This window comes from Gekko japonicus, unplaced genomic scaffold, assembly GCF_001447785.1.
Source record: "Gekko japonicus isolate JY-2015 unplaced genomic scaffold, Gekko_japonicus_V1.1 scaffold2321, whole genome shotgun sequence".
Taxonomy (NCBI): domain Eukaryota; kingdom Metazoa; phylum Chordata; class Lepidosauria; order Squamata; family Gekkonidae; genus Gekko; species Gekko japonicus.
Genome location: NW_015174340.1, coordinates 87,049 through 106,888, shown reverse-complemented (window position 1 = coordinate 106,888; position 19,840 = coordinate 87,049). Strand labels below are relative to the sequence as shown.

Below are 19,840 nucleotides of genomic sequence, written 5' to 3'. Positions count from 1 at the left end.
CAAATGTATATAAGGAAAATATTTACAAGTTGTTTTATAGATGGTATATAACACCTGAGAAATTACCGAAATTTTATTCAAAATGTTCAGATAAATGTTGGAAATGTGAGAACAAAATGGGATCCTTTTATCATATGTGGTGGCTATGTGAAAAAGCTAAGAAATATTGGGTGGGGATCCATGAAATATTGCAGAATATATTGAAATGTCATATACCTTTTACCCCAGAAATATTACTTTTGAATATTTTACCAGACAATTGAAAAAGAGAAGATTCTTATCTTATATTGTATGTATCTACCTCTGCCAGAATACTGTATGCTAAATATTGGAGGAGTCAAGAAATGCCAAGCAAAGAAGAGATTATTAACAAAATACTTGAAGCAGCAGAAATGGACAAACTTACTTTACTTTTGAAAGAGTATTCAGAAAAGACTTTTGAAAATATTTGGGCAAGATTTTATAAATGGTACAAGAACTATATTCGTGACAAGACAAGGTTAACATGTAAGCATATAAGAAGGCAAAGACTATAAAATTATTGATTTCTGTATAAATAGTTTGCAAAACAGTTTAAAAATTGGTTTTATCTTTAAGGTTGTAAGCTTAAAATGATATATAACTGGCAACAACAATAAGCTTTATCTATAATGTACCCCCAGTTTTATGTTTTTATGTGTGTTTTGTGTATGTTAGGGTTCTCTGTGTTATAGAAAATAAATAAAATTGTATACGAAAAAGACTGATCACCTTCTAGAGCAGGGGTGTCGAACTCATTTGTTTGGAGGGGTGGAGACCTTGTTGGGCAGGGCCATGTGTGTCATAAAATGTAATACCAGGTATCGGAAACAGGGCTATTTTTGGGCAGGAACACACAGGAACGGAGTTCCGGCTGGCTTCCGAGTTGGCCACGCCCAGCAGGAACTCATTAGCATAATAGGCCACACCCAACAGCAGAAACTCATTAGGATTGGCTACATTAGGGGTGTGTGGCCTAACATGCAAAGGAGTTCCTGCTACAAAAAAGCCCTGGGTTTTGACCACAAACAAGGTAAACAGAATAAGAAGCAAAAGGTGGGTGTGGCTGGATGACCACACTTCTGGTAACATGGGGGTGCGTCCTAATGTGCTAATGAGCGGTGCTGTCAGGGGTGTGGCCCAATATGCTAATGGGTTCCTGCTGTTGGGTGTGGCCTATTATGCTAATGAGTTCCTGCTGGACTTTTTCTACAAAAAAAGCCCTGATCGGAAACATAAACTTTATAAATGACACAAACACAAAAAGGGTTGTTGTTTTTTTACTTAAAATAAAAACATGCTTAAAACATCAGCACTCTTGCAATCTTTTGTTTCTTTGTCTGATAACTGACACCTCTTGCTCTGAATTATTGCATCAAAATGTCTGTCCTGTCACAATCCTGAGCATGCTGTTCAGGTGTGTATCTGTAAGCTACGATGATGCTGTTCAGTATGCTGTTGAGTCTGCTGTTCAGGTGTGTATCTGTAACCTACGATGATGGAGCAGCAGCAGAACGGGAAGAAGAAGCAGAAGACAGCCAGTTCCACTGCGGGCCTGAGAGAAGCCCTCCGGGGGGGGGGGGCCCTGATCCGGCCCCCGGGCCGCATGTTTGACACCCCTGTTCTAGACCCTGTAGGGACCAGACTGGTTAGATGTCCCAGACACTTCAGGCGCCGTGAGGCAATATATTAAGCAGATCCACCACCAGGCAGATCTAGAGCGCACCGGGAAGGATGGGAGAATCTACGGACTTCTTGAGAAAGCCTAACTCAAAGGCTTTGGGGCAGAAGATCTGGGACAACGCCTCCAGGGGTCTCGGCAAGAGATATTTTAGAATGAGGAACAGTCGTTGTCGCCCGTTTTTTACCTCTGCTGTCTAGTGGTCTGTCGGGTGCCTTCTCCCAGCCATCTTTACGCCAAGGCTTCTCGTACCGCCATGATGACCTTCTGCAGCTTCTCGGGGTTTCTCACGAAGCCATCTCCGTTCTTCCAGAAAGAAGGCGAGGGTTTGGTTTTTTTTTTTAAAAGGGCCTTTTCTAATACTCTTCTTTTAAGATACGGGTGGCCCATCCTCATTTGCCCGGGGGACGGGGGCAGAAAAGAATATCCCTGAAACAGTGGCTCACAGACAGAGGATCGTTAACCTACTTACTTCTCCAGCCCTGTCCAAAAGGAGCCATTACAGAATCCAGTTTCCCAAAGTGAAGATCTCTCAGTCTTTTGAGCCCTCCCTCCTGTTTCTGCTCACTGTTAGTCCTGTTCAGATTCCAAGGGCAAAAATGCCTTGTTGTGATACTTAGCCTAATCTGTGGGGAGGAGATGAAAGTTCCTAGAAGCTGAAGCTCCATTTGCGGTTTGTACCATTTACAATGGTACCTGTCAGTCCCCATCGCCTCCATGACAGGCTCTGTACATATGAATTAGAATTCTTGGGAGACAAGAAATACCCTAAACTTCAGCCCATGTACTAATTTGCAAGGTACCTCATGCATCACTTTGCAGAGACCAGAAAAAGAAGAAGAGATTAGATTTATACCCCACCCCTTCACTACCCAAAGGAGTCTCAGAGCGGCTTACGATCTTCTTTCCCTTCCCCTCCCCACAACAGACACCCTGTGAGCAATGTTCCCTCTAAGCTGTGGAGTCTTGTGAGCAAAAAACTCTACTTTGTGAGCTGCTGCCATTAAAGTTGCGAGTGAGAGATTTGGCTGCTGCATAAACTAGCTTGTTCTGGAGCCCTCCTCCCTGAGCGAAGACAAAAATGTGTGAGCTGGAGGCTAAAAAACTGTGAGCTAGATCACACTAACTCATCTTAGAGGGAACACTGCCTGGGAGGGAGGTGGGGCTGAGAGAGCTCTCTCTCGAGGACTGCCCTTGAGAGAACAGCTCCGAGAGAACTTGTGACTGGCCCAAGGTCACGCCAGCAGCTGCATGTTGGAGGAGTGGGGAATCAAACCCGGTTCTCCCAGATTAGAGTCTGCGCTCCTATCCACTACACCAAACTGGGTCTCCTGTATGGCACACAGGGCAGTGAATTTTGTGTTCTCACAGGGATATTCCCCCCACTACCACCCCGAATCTATGTTCATAGAACTCTTGGCCTCCGTGCCGTATAGTTTCTTACCTCCTTGGAATGCACCAGCTTCCCTCCGACAAACACTTCGAACCATCCTGTGAACCCGGGAGCCCTGTCAAGTCTCTAGGTCGAAAGAGGGGGGGGAGGACAAAGCATTGCATGTTTGAATTCTCACTTACTGCACGCTTTCAGAACGCCTCCCTCCAAGTGTTTCTGAACAGGGGTCATTTCCTGCAGGAGCGCACAGGAGCGGAGCTCCGGCAGTAAAAGAGCTCAGTGGGCGGGCACATGCAACAAGCCCCACCCCCTGCTCCCAGCAGCCCTCAGTCAGAGCAAGAAGCAGCCAGGTAAATTGCAGAGCCCCCCCCCCGGCCCTTGAGTCCAAAACAGTCCAGTGGCACCTTTAAGACAAATTTTATTCAGGTACAAGCTCTCCCTCCTCTGCGAGGACAGATCTGCACGTCCCCCCCCCCCCACACACCAATAGCTAGCAATCCAAAATAGTCCAGTGGAGCCTGAGCGGTGGGCGTTGCCTTCTGACTCACGTCCGGTGATGTCAGGGGTGTGTGGCATATGCAAATAAGTTATGCGAATGAGTTATGCTAATGATAGGGTTGCCAAGTCTGGCAAACTCACCGGCGGGGGAGGCTGCGCCGGGTCCGGGAGCTGGCTCCGTAAGCGCACGGAAGTGACGTGCGACATCACTGACGTTGGGGGCGTGGCCCAGATCGTCGGGGGGAAACCATATGGCTTTCCCCCGGACGATCTGGGACACGCCCCCAACGTCAGCGACGTGGCTTTGGGGGGCGGAGTTCCCCCCGGGGCCCGATTCCGCCGCGGCGGAAATTGGGCCTCCAAAGCGGGCGTTTCCCCACCCCCCGCCCCCACTTGGCAGCCCTAGAACCTCTTTTTCTACAAAATGCGGCAATATGCCTTGAGACAAACCAGAGACGCTTAGTCACTAAAGCGTGGCTCACAACTTTTAAATTTCGGCTGCGCCTCCTCTATCGAAGCGAGCCAAACAGTCTCATCGCTTATATGCTATCTGAATCTCAGCTATCAGATTGGTTGACACGTGTTGAAGGGAAAATTACACTGATGGGGCCCAGCATGGACGATTTGACCTTTCTTCCGGAGAAGTATGCTTTTGGCATGATTACATAGAGACTGATCGATGTAAAAATGCAAGAAAACTTGCTACTGGACATTGCTCCCCCATTCATTGGGGGATTTCTCTTAACGGCCCGCTTCCAGAGTATTTTTCTTGTCTGATCGATCCCTATATTAGAAGGGTATTCACGCTGGCCCGTTTTAACGTGCTCCCCTCCGCTGTGTTATATGGGAGATTTTAAGAAATACCATTCTTGGATAGGTTATGTCCCTGTGGGCTAAAAGAGATGGAAGGAACGGACCATGTACTTCTGACCTGTAGATTTTGTAATGTATTGAAAGGCTTACGCGAATCGCCTCATTAACCTCCCATGTAAAGCCTCAAGCCAAGCCACGGCTCCTCCGAACGAACTTCCTATCGGCCGCTCTGTAGCAGCGACTAGTCAGAACTGTACCCGTTCCCTGCGAGGGAAAGACTCTCATTGGTCCTTATCCAAACAACCTCATTGGTTGATTATTGCAAATAGGCGTGGCTACGTTCGCCCGGGAACGTTTAAAAGGAGCCTGGCTCCCAATGTGAATCTGTTCTGGTTATGAATGCTTTCAAACGCTTGTTTGTTACTTCAATAAAGCTGATTCACTTTGCTGAAATCACTCTCTGACTCCTTGTTAGCGGCGATCTAACAGATTTTACCAGGATTTACGTGCTTATCACCTCGTCCGTAGACTGCGATCCCTGGAGGGCAAATCTGAGGAAAGTAAGTTAATGAACATTCTAGCCTCAGACAGGGCTAGGGTTGCCAAATCGGACGTTGGGGGCGTGGCTGAGCTCGTCGGAGGGGAAAACCATCTGGTCGGGGGGAAGAAGATTTGGCAACCCTAGACTCCCCACCGCGGGGGGAAGAAGATTTGGCAACCCTAGACTCCCCACCGCGGGGGGAAGAAGATTTGGCAACCCTAGACAGGGCCGATACCATCGAAGCGGGTGGCAAACTTCCTTTACAGAGTGTATAGGAGGAGAAGTTCCTTTTCGGCAGAAGGGATAGTGAATTAACTGTTTTGCTTGTTTGCCGTTTTTGTGCCGAAGTGTGTTGTATTGGAATGCATGTAAACTGCTTATGGAATTGTGATGTATTTGGAATACATGTAAACATCTTATGGAAACATCTCATAGGAATGTTATGTTAAGCTTCGCCCTGGACTAGGATCCAAAGTTACCCAATCGTATCTCTGGTCCAGGAAGTTACAACCAATCACTCAGAAGCAAGTTCCCGGAGCGGGAACGACCGTGATTGGTCCTTATGTCTTCAACCTTATTGGTTGTTAAGTGTACAGTGGGCGTGGCTATATTAGCCGGGAATGTTTAAAAGCAAGGCTTCTACAATGTAAAAGCCGTATCGTATCGTATCATTCTGTTCTGGCTATTCTGATGTTGATTCGAGTTGGAGTTGTGTTCGAGTTGAAGAATAAAGTTGTGTTCTTGCTGAATCACTCTCCGACTACTTTGTTAAGTGAGCGACTTAACACGAGGGCTGCTGTTGTTATGCCAATAAAGGTTTGTTGTGTTGCTGAGTCTCACTATCACCCTGCAAAAACCAAGAGGCCGCTTCAGAACACACTTGCGTTTCAGAGGACGCAGCAGTGGGGTTAACCAAGGAACTTTTCCGGGTTTCCCCAGAAGAACGCTGGTGGCTTACAGGACCTAGTAGCCATTTCTGCTAAGCGGACCAGACATCCGTCACAGCCAATTTAAGGCATTTCTGCGGTGGGACTCAGTCTGAGAGCCAGGCAAAAAGCACATCTTTCGTTCTGTATTAAGGAACAGGCTGCACGCATATCGGATTCCTTCCCTGAAAGGGCCAGACCAGAGTCCCACTCCCGTTCAGAGATCACACAAGTGTACAAACACAAGCAGGCCTGAGCCAGTAGCCCCGGGATATACTCACTATTTCCAGCTTGCCCGGAAATTCTTTCTCGAGTTCCGTCTCGAGGTACCTAGCCTAGGTGGAAGAGAGGGTGAGTGAAGTTAAGTTCAAGTTGGGTGAAGATGTGTAGCTCCCAAAGAAATCAAGGCCCTTTTAGACCTGGCTTGGGAACCCGGATTCTGAAAGGGGGCTTTTACTATGGCTATTTGTGGGGCGGGGCTTTTAATTAAGGGGGCGGGGTCCCGATATGACCCGCTGTAGCTAGCTATGGGCCTGGTTGGACATCTGAGCTCCTCCAGCTCTGGTAACTACGAACCACCCCAACCAACGCTCTCCCTAAGCTGTGGAGTCTTGCGAGCAAAAAAATGTCTACTTTGTGAGCTCCTGGCCTTAAAGTCGTGAGCGAGCAATTTTGCTGCTGAGTAAATTAGTTTGCTCCGGAGCCAGGCTCGTAGCTACAGTGGGGCATATCGGGGCTAGGCCCCCTGACTTACTGGCAAGGCCCCCGACCTCCCATCCAGCCCAGGGCCTCCAAACGGCGCCAGGCGTGGGGAAGGAGGTTATTCCTGCATAGCCGTCTGGCGCAAAGGGCCGGCTACGGTGCTGCATGGAGCCAGACGGCACCTCTCTATTCCCCATGGAAACTTAATTAAATTACTTTTAATTCAAATGCCCCCCGACTTTAAAAGTCCTGTCTACGGGCCTGTCCGGAGCCCTCTTTCCTGAGCGAAGACAAAAATGCGTGAGCTGGAGGCTAAAAAACTGGGAGCTAGCTCACATGAACTCAGCTTAGAGGGGACGCTGCCGGGGACCCAGACCCTCCTCAAACAGCACAAGACTTTCCAAGCTCCACGGACTCCCACGGTCGACCGGGGCCTCCCGAATTCCATCCCCCCCCCCCCCCCCTTCCCACAGCAGGCTTGTGTCTGGCAGACCGAAGTTACGAGACAGTCGTTGCTAGGCACATGACTGGGTGCGTCAGCGAGTATCAACCTGGCCCCAGACCAACCGCTGCATCAGTTTTCTGGAACTGATCGCAATGTTAAGTCGCTACTGACGGGGACGGCTTCAGTGGAGCATCAGGCAGTGCAATTGACTTACGCACAGGCCGTAGGTTCAGCGACGGCTGCAAAGAGAAATGACAATAAATACAGCAGGACCACGGAGATACCGCACTCAGTGAAACAACCACAAAATATCCCGTGAAATAACTATGTTCAAGGACTGCTACCACCAGGGGTCATTTCCTGCAGGAGCGCACAGGAGCGGAGCTCCGGCAGTAAAGAGCCCAGGGGGCGGGCACATGCAACAAACCCCACCCCTGCTCCCAGCAGCCTTCAGTCAGAGCAAGAAGCAGCCAGGTAAGTTGCAGGGCCTCCCCTCCCGGCCCCAGTCCAGTGGCACCTTTAAAACCAACTTTTATTCAGGTACAAGCTCTCCCTCCTCCGCGAGGACAGATCTGCACATTCCCTCCGCCCCCAATAGCTAGCAATCCAAAACAGTCCAGTGGAGCCTGAGCGGTGGGTGTTGCCTTCTGACACACTTCCAGTGACGTCAGGGGGTGTGGCCTAAGCAAATGAGTTATGCTAATGAGTTATGCTAATGAGCTCCTGCACCTCTTTTTCTGCGAAATGACCCCTGGCTACCACTCAGTGAAGCACAGATGTTACTGAAACAGACTACATACGGGAGTCACGGACTGCGCTGGACCACCTAGTCCGAGGAGGGCTCCCGTCCCTGCACAACCCCAAGGGCGTGGGGCAGGGCACGCAGGATCGCAGCCTATTAAGAACCGGGAGAACCGTGCCTTTTGGGCCAGGCGAAGGTTTTTGTAGATCCCTTAACGGTTCTGGCTGCACCCATCGCAAAAACCAAAGGGCCAGTCCACACACACACAGAGGCTGGCAAACTCCCAAAATGCTTGGTATGCAAGCACAAAGACACGGAAGTCCGGTATAAAGAGGGATTCTATAGGCATAGGCCAGAGGCATCATTTAAGGGGGTCAGGCTGGATTAGGGTTGCCAGCCTCCAGGTGGGGCCTGGAGATCTCTCACTTTTATGACTAATCTCCAGCTGACAGAGAGAAGAAGAGGAGGAGGAGGAGATTGGAATTATACCCCACCCTTCACTACCCGAAGGAGTCTCAGAGCGGCTTACAAACTCCTTTCCCTTCCCCTCCCCACAACGGACACCCTGTGAGCAGTGTTCCCTCTAAGCTGAGTGAGTGTGAGCCAGCTCACAGTTTTTTAGCCTCCGGCTCAACAGGTTTTTGTCTCAGCTCAGGAAGGAGGGCTCCAGAGCAAACTAGCTTGTGCAGCAGCCCAATCGCTCACTCACAACTCTAATGCCAGTCGCTCTCAAGGTAGAATTTTTGCTCACAAGACTCCACAGCTGAGAGGGAACATTGCCTGTGAGGGAGGCGGGGCTGAGAGAGCTCTTGACAGAAACTGCCCTTTTTCAAGAACAGCTCTTTTCGGAACTACGGCTTGCTCAAGGTCATCCAGCAGCTGCAAGTGGAGGAGTGGGGAATCTAACCTGGTTCTCCCAGATTAGAGTCCGCACACTTCACCACTCCACTCCAGCTCCCCTGGAGAAAATGGCTGCTTTGAAGGGCATTGCACCCTGCTGAGGCCCCTCCCCTACCCAAACCCCGCCCTCTCCCGGATCCACCCCCAAAGTCTCCAGGAATTTTCCAGCCCAGACCTGGCAACCCTAGGCTGGATACGGCCAAGGCCCGAAGAGATCACTTTTTCCAGGGGTCATTTCGTAGAAAAAGAGCTAGGGGAACTCATTAGCATAACTCATTAGCATATGCCACACCCCCTGACATCAGGGGCCCGGCGGTGGACCTGCAAGGCCAGCGGGAGTGCGAGGAAGCCCCGCCAAGGCCCTCCCTGGCCCCAGGCAGGCAGGGGTGGGGAGAGGCGGGGAGGAAGCAACTTACCCTCCCTCTTCTCCTGCCTCCTCCTGGATGAATGAGGGCCGGAAATGGGGGGCAGGGCTTCGTCGACGTGCCCCCCCCCCCCGGCCCCCCCCCCGGGGGACCCCGTTTCCCCCCCGTTCCCCCCCCCCCGAAATGACCTCTGACTTCTTCGTCACCAGTCAATACCTTCTGAAGTCATTCAAGGAGAATTCCCTCTTCTCCAGGTGGAGGTGAAACCATAGAAACCTGCCCCTCTCTATCTGTTATCCAGGGCTCTTTTTGTAGCAGGAACTCCTTTGCGTATTAGGCAACACACCCCTAATGTAGCCAATCCTCCAAGAGCTTACAGGGCTCTTCTTACAGGGGCTACTGTAAGCTCTTCTGTATTGACTGCAGAAGGTACCATAAAATCCAATGCTCCAAGAAAGCAAAAGTGGCGTGTGGTGTGGAGGGTACCGTTAAACCCAATGGTCAAAGGAAGCGAGAGCGGCATGCAGGGTAGAGGGTACCATAAAATCCGATGATCAAAGGAAGCGAACGCGGCATGCGGCGTGGAGGGTACCATAAAACTCGGTGGTCAAAGAAAGCGAAAGCGGCACGCAGGGTAGAGGGCAATGCTCCCTCTAAGCCGTGGGGTCTTGCGGGCAAAAAAATCCTACTTTGTGAGCTACCGGCATTAAAGTTGTGAGCGAGCGATTTGGCTACTGCATCCTTCCTGAGCGAAGACCAAAAACTGTGTGAGCCAGAGGCTAAAAAACTGTGAGCTGGCTCACACTAACTCAGCTTAGAGGGAACACTGGTAGGTAAAGGTCTCCCTTGCTCGAAAGCCAGTCGAGTCCGACTCTAGGGTTGCGGTGCTCATCTCCGTTTCCAAGCCGAAGAGCCAGCGCTGTCCGAAGACGTTTCCGTGGTCATGTGGCCGGCATGACTAAACACCAGGGCGCACAGAACGCTGTTACCTTCCCACCGAAGTGGTCCCTATTTATCTACTTGCAATTTCTTGCTTTCGAACTGCTAGGTTGGCAGGAGCTGGAACTAGAGACGGGAGCCGTCATGTGGCAACTCGGGTCTCGAACTGGTGAACTACTGACCTTCCACAGCCTGCAGTTCAGCATCTTAACCACTTGAGCCACCGGAGCTGGTAGAGGGTACCATAAAACCCGATGATCAAAGAGTGCAAAAGCGAGACGCAAGTTCGAGGGCACCATAGAACCCGATGGTCAAAGGAGGCGAAAGCGGCATGCAACGCAGGGGGGGGGGGATTTCTGTTCCAACCTGGGTTTCGTTGAACAACGGGAGGGGAAAGGCCAACGCACGACTCTGCCCTCGAATGGTCTAAAAGGCGAAGGAGCCCTCGGAAACTTACCCGCTGCAACGAGAAGAAAGAGGCAAAGATGCACCAACAAGCCATCAAACCCCACCCAAATGATTCCAACCGAGCCAGCTGCCGACGGGGCAAACGACACGCGACTGCGCCTCCAGACGTGCTCGCGGGCCCTTTAAAAAAATTAGAAGCGCCCCACTTTGCCCCCCCGCCCGCGTCCTGCTTACGCGTAGATCACCCGGACTTCGAGGGGACCGGCGGCGGCGGCGGCGCCCCCCGCAGCCCCCTCGTCCTCCGCCTCCCGGGTGGAACGTCCAGCCCCCCTCCGTTCTGCTTTGGAACGTCGCGACAAGAGACTTTTCAGCCGGTGAAGGAGGGAGCGGGAAGGCTCCATTCTCTGGGAAGGGGGGGAGAGAAAGGGAACCGGCGCTCGACCCTCTCCTCCGCTCTGGCTCGGGCTCCGGCCGCGCCCTGAGGACAGCAGCCGGGTGTCCCCGGGCCCCCCCCCCCCCCCCCCCCGCAGCATATTGGCCAATGAGTTGCCGCTTCTCCCTCCCCCGCCCCCTGGGCCAAATTTGTACTCTGACGCCAGAAAGGATTCATACTCCTTTCCTATTCTCTTTGAGTTGTTTTCAGGGCCATTTTTGGGCAGGGCTGGCTCCCGAGTTGGCCACGCCCAGCAGGAACTCATTAGCATAACAGGCCACACCCAACAGCAGAAACTCGTTAGGATTGGCTACCTTAGGGGTGTGTGGCCTGACATGCAAAGGAGTTCCTGCTCCAAAAAAAAGGCCCTGGGTTTGGACCACAAACAAGGTCAACAGAAAAAGAAGCAAAAGGTGGGCGTGGCTGGATGAGCACACTCCTGGTAACATGGGGGTGCGTCCTAATGTGCTAATGAGCTGTGCTGTCAGGGCTGTGGCCTAATAGGCTAATACGTTTCTGCTGTTGGGTGTGGCCTATTATGCTAATGAGTTCCTGCTGGGCTTTTTCTACAAAAAGAGCCCTGGTAAGAACTTCTGAGCCTGTTTGGTGTCGTGCCAGTTTGGTGTAGTGGTTTAAGTGCTCGGACTCTAATCTGGGGGGACTTGGGTTCGGTTCCCCACGCTTCTCCTTGCAGCTGCTGGATGACCTTGGGTCACTTACAAGTCCTCTCAGAACTGCTCTCTCTCAGGAGCAGTTCTCCAAAGAGCTCTCTCAGCCCCACCTACCTCGTAGGGGTGTCTATGGTGGGGAGGAGAAGGGAAAGGAGATTGTGAGCCGTTCTGAGACTCCAAGGGAAGGGCTCTGTGGGGAGGGCGGAATAACAACAATAACACTTTCCTGCATCAAAACCATGCGGTCCATAAATGTTTCCCTTGCTCAGGGGTCATTTTGTAGAAAAAGAGGTGCAGGAGCTCATTAGCATAGCTTATTTGCATAACTTATTTGCATATACCACACCCCCTGACATCACCAGAAGTGTGTCAGAAGGCAACACCCAGGCTCAGGGGCCACTGGACTGTTTTGGATTGCTAGCTATTGGGGAGGGGGGGGAACCTGCAGATCTGTCCTTGCAGAGGAGGGAGAGCTTGTACCTGAAGGGGGGGGCTCTGCAACTTACCTGGCTGCTTCTTGCTCCTCCTGGCCCAACTGAGGGCTGCTGGGAGCAGGGCTTGTTGCATGTGCCCGCCCCCTGGGCTCCTTACTGCCGGAGCTCCACTCCTGTGCGCTCCCACAGGAAATTACCTATATATATGGTGACTCTGTTTACATATATACCTTGACTCTGTATACTTCCCAAAATTAGAAAAGATGCCTTCTAACACTGATCTCACATTTTGACATATTTATTACCTTGCTGTCCTTTCCCCCCCTTAATTAAATCAAAATGACGGTTGCCCTTATAACCTTCGCTTGTTATTTAGTTTCACTTTGAATACCTTAAAGCATCTGAGTCACATTACACGATAATTTGCTGTTCAGCCTGCATCTATATAAGTTTGAAATCTAGCTTCCTTTCCAATGTATATGGCAAAGTGTGCGTGTATATGAAAGCTCACACCTTGAATAAACCTTTGTTGGTCTTAAAGGTGCCACTGGACTCTAAATTTGATATATAAATTTGGTATATTAGTTTGTAACCCCTCCTAGTGGACTTAGAGAGAACAATAGTGTCCCCAACCCCTTTTAACTCTCTGATCACCTTCATCTTCGGGCAAGAGTTTGGAAAATATGCTGCTCTTTGAGGAACCCTTTCCCGACTGACAATGCTGTGAAGGAACTCCCCTGGATCCCGATGTGGTTTCCTAAACCTTTTGCAGAAGCTGGCACAGACTGAAGACACATGATGCAGCCTTCTACTGAATCAGACCCTCTATCGCTAGCTATTGGGGGAGGGAACGTGCAGATCTGTCCTCACAGAGGAGGGAGAGCTTGTATCTGAAGGGGGGGGGCTCTGCAACTTACCTGGCTGCTTCTTGTTCCTTGTAGCCCGACTGAGGGCTGCTGGGAGCAGTGGGCGGGGCTTGTTGCATGTGCCCGCCCCCTGGGCTCCTTACTGCCGGAGCTCCGCTCCTGTGCGCTCCTGCAGGAAATTCCCCCTGCCGATATCTTAGATCATATTCTGCTGCACTGCCCCTTCCATTCACAACTATTTTTGATTAAGCCCTTACCGAGTAGGATCAATTCTGATAATGCAATCGGGTTTCTCCTTGCCGATAAGACGCCAGAAGTGACTGTACAGATGGCTGAATTTTTGTCTAAAATGTTGGTAGCCAGAAACTATTCTTAATATCGGTGTGCTCTAAGATTTATAGATGTAGTTTTAGCTTGACGAAGTTCTTATCTTACTGGTTTTATATGCCAATAAAGGTTTTTGTATTGTATCGTAATATTTTAGACAGGTCGGTAGATACGATACCGTTCGAAGCCAGTGGACTTAGAAGGGTGTTACTCCAGTTTGGAACAGCCAGATTTGAGTCCAGTTAGGAGACCAACAAGATTTTGGAGGTATCAGCTTTTGAGAGTCAAAGTCCCTTCGTCAGATATCTGCTTTGGATGACACTGATTAGGGTATTTATGAACATGGAAGAGCAACAGAATAAGTGTATTATATAGGTGTCGTGTACAGTATTTATTATAAATTCATTCATAACCTTGGAACAAACTTGAGTCCAGCGGCACCTTCAAGACCAACAAACTTTTATTCAAGGTGTAAACTTTCATGTGCAGGCACACTTCGTCACATACAGTGAGACAGAGTCTCGTCAACCATTACATATAGGAAGAGAGAGGTTGGGGGGGTTAATTGCCAGGAACGGATAGATTCAAGATGCATAATAACTGGGTGATACGTATAGCTGAGATTGGATTAAGACTGTTGTCAGGGCTATTTTTGGGCAGGAACACACAGGAACGGAGTTCTGGCTGGCTCCCGAGTTGGCCACGCCCAGCAGGAACTCATTAGCATAATAAGCCACACCCAACAGCTACATTAGGGGTGTGTGGCCTAACATGCAATTCCTGCTACAAAAAAAGGCCCTGGGTTTTGACAACAAACAAGGTAAACAGAATAAGAAGCAAAAGGTGGGTGTGGCTGGATGACCACACTTCTGGTAACATGGAGGTGTGTGGCCTAATAGGCTAATGAGCTGTGCTGTCAGGGGTGTGGCCTAGCATGCTAACAAGTTTCTGCTGTTGGGTGTGGCCTGTTATGCTAATGAGTTCCTGCTGGGCTTTTTCCACAAAAAAAGCCCTGCCTAATTCTATGTCTGCTTCTCACTTCTAAAGCACTGGAAGGCGAGGGGGGCATTGGTGAGACGCAGAGGGCAGGCAAGAAGGGTCTTTCCCCCACCTCACTCTCTCCCACCCCAGTTCCCCATCCATTGTCACTTCTCAGAAGGAGGAGGAGAAGAAGAGGAGGAGGAGGAGATTGGATTTATACCCTGCACCCTTCACTACCCAAAGGAATCTCAGAGCGGCTCACAATCTCCTTTCCCTTCCCCTCCCCACAACAGACACCCTGCAAGGTAGGCAGGGCTGAGAGAGCTCTCTCGAGGACTGCCCTTCAAGAAGAGAAGAGATTGGATTTACACCCCGCCCTTCACTACCCGAAGGAGTCTCAGAGCGGCTGACAATCTCCTTCCCCTCCCCACAACACACCCTGCGAGGTTGGTGGGGCTGAGAGAGCTACCTCTTGAGAACAGCTGTGAAATAACTTGTGACTGGCCCAAGGTCACACCAGCAGCTGCATGTGGAGGAGTGGGGAATCCAACCCGGTTCTCTCGGATTAGAGTCCGCGCTCCTAGCCTCTACACCAAACTGGTTCGCCCTATCTTTTAAGCTGTCTTTGCAGGCAGAAGGGCTAGAAATCTGATTTCTTTAAAAAAAAAAATGACAAACCAAGATTCAAGTCTAGTAGCACCTAGGTTTGCCAAAGTCCCCCCTGGCCACTGGTGGGGGATATGGGGTCGGGTTACCAGATCCAGGCTGGGAAACGCCTGGCGATTTGGGGGGTGGAGGCCGGGGAGGACAGGGACAGAGAGAGATCTTGGAGTTGTCGTAGATAACTCACTGAAAACGTCGAGACAGTGTGTGACTGCAATAAAGAAGGCCAATGCTATGCTGGGGATTATTAGGAAGGGAATTGAAAACAGATCAGCCAATATCGTAATGCCCCTCTATAAATCAATGGTGCGACCTCATTTGGAATACTGTGTGCAGTTCTGGTCCCCACACCTTAAAAAGGATATTATAGCTCTGGAAAAAGTGCAGAAAAGGGCAACTCGAATGATAAAAGGGTTGGAACGCTTTCCCTATGAGGAAAGGTTAAGGCGCTTAAGGCTCTTTAGCTTGGAGAAACGACGACTGAGGGGTGACATGATCGAGGTTTATAAGATTATGCGTGGGATAGAGCAGGTAGAGAAAGAGGTACTTTTCTCCCTTTCTCACAATACAAGAACTCGTGGGCACTCCATGAAATTGCTGAGCAGTCGGGTTAGAACGGATAAAAGGAAGTCCTTCTTCACCCAAAGAGTGATTCACACTTGGAATTCACTGCCACAGGAGGTGGTGGCGGCTACAAGCATGGACGGCTTCAAGAGGGAATTAGATAGGCATATGGAGCAGAGATCCATCAGTGGCTATTAGCCACAAGGTATAGATAGGGGCTCTGGGGCAAAGGATGCTCTGTATTCCTTGTGCTTGGGAGGGGGCAACAGTGGGAGGGCTCCTAGTGTCCTGGCCCCACTGCTGGACCTCCTGATGGCACCTGGTATTCCTGGCCACTGTGTGATACAGAGTGTTGGACTGGATGGGCCTTTGGCCTGATCCAACATTGGCATCTCTTATGTTCTTATGACCTCTGTGAGTCCACCCTCCAAAGCAGCCGTTTTCTCCAGGAAAACTGATCTCTGTAGTCTGGAGATGAGCAGTAATTCCAGGGGATCCCCAGGCCCCACCTGGAGGATGGCATCCTTAATAGCACCTTAGAGACCAACATTTTCAAGGTCTGAGCCTGGACTCTGAAAAGCTCACACCCCCAAATTCTCGTAAATCTCTTAAGAATAGAAGAGAAGCCAAATGCTGGATCAGGCCAATGGCCCATCCAGTCCAAAACTCTGTGTCACACAGTGGCCAAAAATACCAGGGGCCATCAGGAGGTCCACCAGTGGGGCCAGGACACTAGAAGCCTTCCCTCTGTTGCCCACCCCCCAAGCACCAAGGATACAGAGCATCCCTGCCCCAGACTGAGAGTTCCTACCTATACCTTGTGGCTAATAGCCCCTGATGGACCTCTGCTCCAGATGTTTATCCAATTCCCTCTTGAAGCCGTCCCTGCTTGTAGCAGCCGCCACCTCCTGTGGCAGTGAATTCCACGTGTTAATCACACTTTGGGAGAAGAAGGACTTCCTTTTATCTGTTCTAACCCGACCGCTCAGCAATTTAATGGAGTGCCCACGAGTTCTTGTCTTGTGAGAAAGGGAGAAAAGGACTTCTTTCTCTCCCTGCTCCATCCCATGCATAATCTTATAAACCTCGATCGTGTCACCCTTCAGCCATCGTTTCTCCAGGCTAAAGAGCCCCAAGCATTTCAACCTTTCACAGGGAAGGTGTCCCAACCCTTTTATCATCCGAGTTGCCCTTTCCTGCACTTTTCCCAATGCTATAATATCCTTTCTGAGATGTGCTGACCAGAACTGCACGCGGTACTCCAAATGAGGTTGCGCCGTCAGTTTACACAGGCGCTATTGGATTCAAATCCAGGTGACCTACCGCAGGCCAACATCCCTACCCTCTAAAACCCGAATTTCAGGATACCAAAATGCCGATTTCCGGCCTAGGTGGCACGACTGCCCGACACGGGCATTCCCGGGATGCATACGTTTCCGTACCTCTGTCTAGGACGACGCCAAGACGTCCGAACCCAACACAGGCAAAAGGATCCGAGACGCCTTTCCACTTCAGATTTTCCCTTTGGGCATCTTCGTTTCCGGCCACAGGGCTTCAAACCCAGGCTGCTTCCATTAGCTCAGGCCTGGATGTTGTTCCTTCCCCACTCCTATTGTTCGGTCAGCCTCTTCAAGGGGAGAGGGTGGCTCCTTCAACCCCCACCCCACGGTGGTAGGTGGAGCTCTTAATCCCTGATAAGGTGCGTAGCCCTCTCCAGATAAAAAGGGAAGAGAGCGCCTAGAATCTAACCCCTTCCTCAGCAGAGTCCTGTCTGGATCGCCGTGGGAGAGTGGCAAAGCCTCCGGGCTGGCTTTAATGCCCCCTCCCTCCCCATGGAGGACCTCAAAGGGTTCGCCATGGAGACGTTGGAAGAGGCGGCCCAGTTTGTGCCAAGCGCTCACCAGCCCGGCTTGGGGAGCACGCGGTTCTCCATCGCCCACTGCCTCCCTCAGAGCCCCATGCTGGGGTGCTACCCGGGGGCGTTCCCTGGCCCCACGGACCTCCCTGCTTACCCTCAGGAGAACTTCAGGAACGGGGTGACCCACGGAGAGTGGTACGCCGGGACGTCGGAAGGAGCCTACCCATCGAGTGAGTGATGCCCACCGGTCCGTCATGATCGCTAGGGAAACGTCTGTCCTTATCATGAGCGCCAGGGGAGCTTGTATAGTGTGAGGGTTTCTGGAGTTGGGGCCAACGTGCGTACCCGTCAGTCTCTCTTAGCAGTCCCCTTCGTGGGGCCCTCGCCGGTGGCAGCGGGTCTATCAGTAGTTGGGGGTCAACTCCAAACTACGGTGCTGTCCCCAAATGCGGGGATTCCCCCCCCACACACACAGGGAATTTGAGGAATGCACTTGGGGGGGACAGTGTCATAACAGGGTCTGAAGTTTCTGCATGGCCTTCATAACTCCGGGTGTTAGGAACTCCCCCCCTACGTTCCGTTTCTTCCGTGCGCATGCCACGAGGAACAAATGAAGGGCACAAAGGCATTCCCGAGGCTCAAGTCAAGCTGCAGTGTGGTGTTGTGCAGTGGTTAAGAGCAGCAGGACTCTAATCTGGAGAACCGGGTTTGATTCCCCTCTCCTCCGCAGGGAGACAGCGGGTGACCGTGGGTCAGTCACAAGTTCTCTCAGAGCTGTCCTCTCAGGGGCAGTCCTCGAAAGAGCTCTCTCAGCCCCGCCTACCTCACAGGGTGTCTGTTGTGGGGAAGGGAAGGGAAAGGAGGTTGTAAGCCACCCTGAGATGCCTTCGGGTGGTGAAGGGCAGGGTATAAACCCAATCGCCTCCTCCTCTTCTTCCTCCACATGCAGCTGCTGGTGTGACCTTGGGTCAGTCACAAGTTCTCTCAGAGCTGTTCTCTCATGGGCAGTCCCCGAAAGAGCTCTCTCAGCCCCACCTATCTCCCAGGGTGTCTGTTGTGGGGAGGGGAAGGGGAAGGAATTTGTAAGCTGCTCTGAGACTCCGAGTGAAGGGCGGGGTATAAATCCAATCTCCTCTTCTTCTTCTCCTCCTCCTCCTCCTCTCTGTGAGTTACTGTTCTCAGCCTACTTCTGTCCAGTCATTTTTCCTCGAGGAGGTCGGGGAGGTTAATTCTATGGATGCCTTTGCATCCAGATGAAGCATTCTGCGCTCGAGGCTGAGACCCCTTCGTGTTAGCACGCAGAGGGATGCTGCCTGTTGCATCTCTGCGTGAGTCACTGCTTTGGGCCTGTTCCCTTCCAATCAGGAAGAAACTCTCCGATCGGCTCTTCGTGCCGAAACAAGGGGTGGTGGTGGTGGTAGGAGGGCTTTTCCGAGCGTGGGCACTTCTTAATGGCACGCGCTCTGGAAACTGGTGGGTTTTTTTAAAAATCTGTAAGCGTGAAGAGCACGTTTACTCCTGCTTCAGAAGGAAAGTGAACCTCTGCAGCCAGGCAATGGGGAGCCAACTTGCCTAGACGGACGAACCATTCAAGCGCTCTTTTCTTTCGGCCGCAGGACCGAAAACGGGCTGCAGTCTGCCACTTCCATCAAAAATAACTTTGCCGTAATCAAAAGGTAGACCTGTTTTAGCCGCACGCAGGAAGGCCTGAGGAACGATACTATAATTGCTTCTAGCCAACGCTAGTTTTGTCCTGTCTGGAAACAATTTGGGGAAACGGCCTTTTGTCCAGGGAAGGCACCACATTCTTGGGTTGCTTTGGACGACCCAGGGCTGGGCTGTCACCGTTTTCTTGTTCTGGAGGTGGAAAGTGCGGTGAAGTTGTAGCCGACTTACGGCAACCCTGTGGGGTTTCCAAGGACAGAGACATCCAGAGGCAGTTTGCCGTTACCTGCCTCCTCCTCCCGACCCTGACATTCCTTAGTGGTCTCCCATCCGAATACTAACCGGGGCCGACCCTGCTTAGCTTCCAAGATCTGACGAGAACAGGCCGGAGGTCACCCAGTAAAGTCTCGTCGCAGAGCAGGGATTCGAATCGGAATGTCCCAAAGCCTAGTCCAATGCCCTAACCACTACACCACGCTGTCTCTGAACGGACTCCTTGCCCGATGGTCTTTGCGGATTCATCCTACGGTAGCGTCTAGCTCCAGACTGGGGCGGTATGACAGAAAGGAGAAAGGGCCCGTCCTCGCCACCAGACAGCTTCATCCACTCAAAGCCAGCACCCGAATCTCCCCCCCCCCAATTCATTTAAAAATTCAACATTTACATATTATAAAAACCGGAAACTCAAAAGAACATGACGTGACTCAAAAAAAATCAGGCAAACGAAAATAATACAAGTACTAAAAACCTAATACAATATATATTCAAAATGGTAAGATCTCAAAATCTTTGTAACCTCGCCATTCTTCAAGAGCCTGTAGACATAGTTTTCGCCATTTAAAACATCGGCATATCTCTATACCAGGGTTCAGAGGATAGAATATCTTTTTCTAACAGAAATTGTAGCACAGGAAACCAGACCAGTGTTCCCTCTAAGCTGAGTTATTGCGAGCCACCTCGCAGTTTTTTAGCCTCCAGCTCACACATTATTGTCTCAGCTCAGGAAG

At 51.0% G+C, this 19,840-nt stretch overlaps 1 long non-coding RNA gene across 2 annotated transcripts in view; it reads right to left on the bottom strand.

The window, feature by feature from the left end:
* LOC107121373 overlaps positions 1–10,869 on the bottom strand; it is a 14,811-nt gene extending 3,942 nt beyond the window's left edge. The window contains exons 1-6 of one of the 2 annotated variants that reach the window (XR_001482858.1): positions 10,606–10,869; positions 10,421–10,423; positions 7,232–7,256; positions 6,152–6,205; positions 3,144–3,218; positions 1,887–2,005 (exon numbers count right to left, since the gene is read on the bottom strand). This is a non-coding gene — a long non-coding RNA (uncharacterized LOC107121373). The other variant, XR_001482859.1, reaches the window with a different exon arrangement.
* Between the last annotated feature and the right edge of the window lie 8,971 nt (positions 10,870–19,840).